Consider the following 6,000-nt stretch of genomic DNA (forward strand, 5'->3'; position numbering starts at 1 on the left):
GTTAGCCAGCAAATGATCCAGTAAAGGTGAGGCTGGGAGAGCAGATTGGCCGGCTCCAGTGCCATGTGACCAGTGTTTGCTGACAGAGAAGAGAGGAAGGGGAGAGTGACCATACGTTATACATTGCTCTTTATAAATACACTATATCAATACTCTATTTAAATACCTTTAAAAAGAAGACATATCTTTGCCTGCCTGTTACTTTAAATGTTTAATTTATTACTTTTTGAAGATAAATAAAACATGGAAGCATGGATGTTTTTTACCTTGAATTATAAACAACTGAATATACCATGTTGAAAATCACATATTTTAATTATCTATCTACTAACTCCACACACATCTGTCAGTCCGACTTGACCCTGGCAGGCGTAGTGTAAATTGCCAGAGGGAGTGCAGTGGCGTATTTGGTGCGATTTGGTCACATGATACTCTCAATATATGATTTTTATATAAGAAAAGTTTAATTCAGTAGCAGTAGCTAATTTTTACGTCACCATATCGGACTGACAGACACTTAAGGTGGTCACAGGTGCTGATCTCATGGCAACAATATTCAAAGAATCACTCTCTGTTGGGCAATTTGTCTTCAAAATAAAAGCACAATCTTGTTGTTTTTTGTTGCTGTAATGTTTTCGAAAAGTTGTGCCGGTTGCCTATCACACCTCTGAAATAGCTGACATGCAATGTAAGAAAAAATAACACCCGTTAAAGTTCAGTGAGTAACATTTAGGTGAACGGGATCTATTGGCAGATATTGAATATGAAATATTCCTAGTGATGTTTTTACTAGTGTTTAATCATCAAAATTGGAAGAATGGGCCCTTTATATTCAAATACTTTATATTCACATCGGGAGCGGGTCCTCTCTATGGAGGCTGCCGTGTTTTATACAGTAGCCCAAATTGGACAAACTAAACACCTTTTGAGTTTTTATAACAGCTGAAGGCTACCACAGGTCAGATGATTCAAATTTTCCACATTCAGGGTGCAGCCCTAGTTGAAATGACATCTGATTACCGTATCACATCATCCAACATTAAGTTACTACGAATGGCACCACTCATTCTATCTGTAGCTTCAGTTGCAGGCGACTGACATCACCACTGATGTGCAGTAATCTAAAACACATACGGTAGCGACATATAGTACACTTTTTTTCATAACGTGGTTAAATGTATTTTAAGTTAAATCTGAGCTGAACCCACATAATATCATGCACATGCATGTGAAATCGAAAGTTGGCCGGCTGGTGTTGCTTTTGAGGTAAACCTAATTTTGACTGAAACATGATAATATATTGGCTGAGACTTCAGCTGAGGTTAAGAGCATTCTCCTGGATCTCGATGAACCATGATGACATAAAGTCGGAGCAAAGCACACAACTCCACCGTCCTTTCCATAAACACAAAGCCTTCACAGGGAACAAGCTTGACAATTTCATTCTCTCCTCAACATGCCCTTTAGGTATATGAGTCATTGGCAGTTTAGAGTTCAAACTTTGCTTTCAACACACAAAGGCATTCAAAACCACAGTTTACAGTTCCACGCAAAGCCATCCATCAGAAAATGAAACCATCGTTTGAGCCTTTCAAATACTCACTTTGATCTGCAGGGTAAAATCACAAGCTGTCTATGAGTTGTGTAGATGTAGAGGAGTCACAGTGGAAAACGGGCGTGGATCAAGAAATAGAATGAGCGGCGTCAAGGGGACGTCAAAACAGTCTCAGAGACGCAGAGAAACCAGTGGGCCGCCGACCATGAAAAATTATATTGATGAGCCGGAGATTGATCTTTTTTTTTTTCTCCCAAAGTGTACATTTTCCTTTTTCAACACAGATTGGTCCTCATGCAAGTCTGTGTAAGAGAAACCTTATAGGTGTAATATAGAACCCAGAAGTCAAACAATTTTCCGCCACAAACCCTGAAATACCAAACAGTTGATTACACACAGACATGTTTTTAAGCCAAAGTCTGGTTTATTACAACTTGGGTTTTGACCGTGTTCACGTGTTCTGATAATAACCTGAGTACACAGAGACAATCCCCAGAAGAAGTCAGATTACGATTAGACCACCGGGTTTGCTTGATTTATTTAGAGAACAAAGTTATTATCACCTGAACTGTTTTCTGAAAGGATTCTACAATAATTCTATCGTTTCTAGTCCAGAGTGAAACATTTCAGTTCTACCAGCAGGTAAAATAAGCTAGCAGGAGAATTTTCACCACCAAAGTAAAATATTAACCAAGGTACTTTCTGCAGCTTCTCCTGTGGCCCTGACACATATATTACCATGGGCATATGTCAGATACTAGTTTTAGAGCTGATATAACTTTAGTGAACTCATTTAGTGAATATTAATATGTGAAATTGTGTTTAATCAACTTGTTTTAAATGAAGTGACAAACAACATTAGTTTAGAAAAGGAGTACAGATTGGTTGATCTCTGGGCTCATAATGAAGATGCAAAGTGAAATCTTAAAAAAAGTTTGCCTTGTTTCATTGTTGCCATTTACCCAGATTTCATTAAATAGAGCATTCACTTTGTTCCTGATTGTCCATAGTGTAAATCTATTATATTGTTCGATTCCCACCACACTAAATATTTTGTCTGTATTACTGTCCAGAAGGAGGGATCCCTCCTCTGTTGCTCTTCTTTTCTTTCCATTAAAGGTATGTTTTGAGGAGTTTGAGGTTCAGGACTGAGCAGGACAAAATGTTCAACTCGTTGAGGCATAGTTGTGATTTACAATACGGGACTAAATAGAACATAGTAACTTGACTCGACTTTGCTGAAAACAATGTTATCATAACAGAAAAGAAGCCTCATGTTGTGACAAATGAGAATTTTTCCCAACAGAACTGTCATCAATTAAATGCAAAGGTTGACACTGAGACATAACTCAATGAGGATCCCACAGTATGACCTCTGATCATCATGCAGCATCTGTGTGAATTATGTCTCGCCCTCATCTGACACCTTGAAGCATTCACTCCTTTGTACGAGCTGGCATTTCACTACCAGACCACCTACAGTAAAGCCCCAAACACAGAAGAGAAAGTTGAAAATTACCATTTTCTATGTGACAAAATTGCTTTCTCGTTATTTTGGGGGGGGCTGACATTTCCGCCCTCATGCATCATTTATGTGCCCCCTGGAAAACAGGGGATGGGAAAAGGAGAGATAGAGGAGATGAAATTATAAAATACTAGCCCTCTTGTGTGGGTGCACACACTTGTGTGCTTCCCACTCTTGTCAGATTTTATCTGTATTGCATTGCATCACTGTTTGTGTGTGTCATATAGATAGCAGAGAGATAGAGAAAGATAGAGAGAGCGAGAGATATATCCCCGTTACATGTGAGAATGTCACAAACATGGCTCACATGAATGAGAACAGTGGGACATCCTGAGCAGTGTTGCAGGTCCGGGGGATAATTCTGCCTTTCAACTGCTTCCCATTTATTTCATAACTGCAGCACTGTCATCTCAGCCGGGTCAAGATGAAAAGCATCGTTGTGTAAAGAAATTGAAATGAAAATCCTTCTGGACTCAGCAGGATTGGGGGATGTAGTGGTGGGGGTATTATCTATGACTCAATGGCACTTCACTGGGATAAGATCTAATTCTGGGAGGAAAATTTCTTTATACGGCCACCTGCTGTCGTCAGCTTTGTCCCAGGATCACAAGTTGTTCTGGGTGACCGGTCTCGGGACACGGCGAGAGGAATGCACTCAGCTCCCCGCTGACATTTAGATCTCTTTATTTTCTCTTTCATTCAGCCCGGAGCTGGCCGGGAAGGATGTGGGGGTTTGTGAGGGAGAGGGAGAGGGGGTCCTGGATGAAGAGTGTGGGGGGATCGGAGGGGTGGGTGGCAGGGGACCCCGGCAAAACAAAAATACCAGACACCCACTTCAGTCACAACATGAGCGTGATGCCAATCTGCGATCACCACCTCACATATTCTGCAGCAGGATAAAAATAGTCATAAAGTCAGAAACAGTGAATCACATTTTGGAAATGTTGGATGTTTCTGATGTGAAGACATTAAGGATACACCCCTGGATCTGAAGCCATCAACGTTCCTCCTTAAGACATTCAAAATGTGAGAGTGAAACCAAAATGCAATCCTTAGCAAAGGGTCTTTTTCCATCATGCTTAAAATATTTATATTCCTGGAGAATTAGTTTTGCTTTTAAAATGTAGTTGATTAATAGCTTCTGTTTATAAAATGGGATCAGTCCTGGAGACAAACCCACAAGGAAGAAATGGTTCAGTCCTCTGAGCCGGGTGTTTTTCTCAAAACAGAGCAAGAGAGACTTAATTTAATTTAGTCATTGCTTATATATATGCTTATATTGGTCCAATAGTTACGTTTATAGCTGATGAATTACATAAACATAATTTATAAAAGCAAGAATAGGAATAAAGCGAAAAATGTATTCAAAACTAATACAATGTAAAATCACTCATTAGTCAGTAATGCATTGAGCTCATAGAATAAATATACTCAAAAGGTAGACTAGTTCATTTTAGAATGTTTTAAAATAAATGATTATTACCCGCTATTATAATTCTGCACTAAATATTACAATTCATTATGCTTTAATACGATCATTATGAAGCTACTTTTTAACTACTAATGTACAGATATCTAGAGGAGCAGCCAGAGGGCGAGCGGGCGAGCATCCCTTCACTAGAAGATCAGAAAAGATACTGAACCCTAAACAGCCCCTGATGATGCACCATCTGCATTGGAGAGGAGCTGTGTATGGAACAAGCTGTGTCAATGGCTGAACGCTACTTGTGGCCGCTAATCGTACAAAAACTGTCCATTTACCATTGCAGCTTTTTCATATTTAATATGTAGATAACGTGTTGTGAAAACCAAATCAATGTGCAGCTCCACAACATGAGGTTCAGTTTAGTGCTCATGGGAAATCCTAAAATGCAAAAACAGCTGTTTAACATCTGAGCAAATCACCCCGATGATATCATGAGTCATATCACATGTCATCAGAGATGTTGTTACATACTAGAGGTGAGGAGTTCGAAAGATGTCGGTATCACTGAGGCAGAAAAAAACAAGACATGTTCCGATGTCGTGGTTTTTCTTCCAGCTAGCCATTCTAATACCTGGTCTTTGCCTATTATAGCCGATACCAAGTAACAATACCAGTACATACAAAAAAAATAACAACTTACATAAGGTACTATAAGAGCTGTATGCTAGCAAGCCTGTATGGGGTGAGGATTGCTATCATACGTTGGCTGACGTTAAACCCTCTGAAAAACAATCACATACAGAGAAAGAATCAGATCAGTGGACATTGCAAATTCCCCACCTAGCATTTGCGCCAGTATCAGAGTTATTTCCAATGCTGGTAACAGGATCTGAACAACTCCAAAGAAAAGGCCTTGAATTTGTGAATATGGGCCATACAAATAAAATTTGATTGATTGATTGATTGAATTGCGGGAAATGTAGGCTGGTGTAATTGTTATAGTCATACTAAAAGGGACAATATCTCTGTATCAAACTCCCTGGAGTAGCCCTTCATATACACATAGTTATATAACAATTATTTTTTATTAGTATAACTGATAAAACAGATAAATAAGTGCATTCATTCCAATGCACATATAGTGGAGTAAAAGTGCAACGTACCATACTTCGTCATGAAGCAGCATCTCTACTGTCTTTACTCCTCCTGGAAATAAAAGAAAACAATCACACCAACAATGGCTGGTGGTTAATTGAATCAACTGGTGGTCGTGCAACTCTCCACTTGCTCCTCATTCAACTCATTGATGCAACGGGTGGACTGGGGTCTGTCGGCCTCAGTGAGCCTCTTGTGTCTCTGTTGCAGAACAATAGGTCCTTGCAAAGAAGTCAGCTCAGAGCCAAGAAACAAATCTCTTCAAGAGACACCTTTTGTTTCCCCTCAAACCTAAATCTGCTGCTCGGCACCACATACTTAACGGCCCCGACGCATGTT

Source organism: Pleuronectes platessa, chromosome 17 (genome assembly GCF_947347685.1).
Source record: "Pleuronectes platessa chromosome 17, fPlePla1.1, whole genome shotgun sequence".
Taxonomy (NCBI): domain Eukaryota; kingdom Metazoa; phylum Chordata; class Actinopteri; order Pleuronectiformes; family Pleuronectidae; genus Pleuronectes; species Pleuronectes platessa.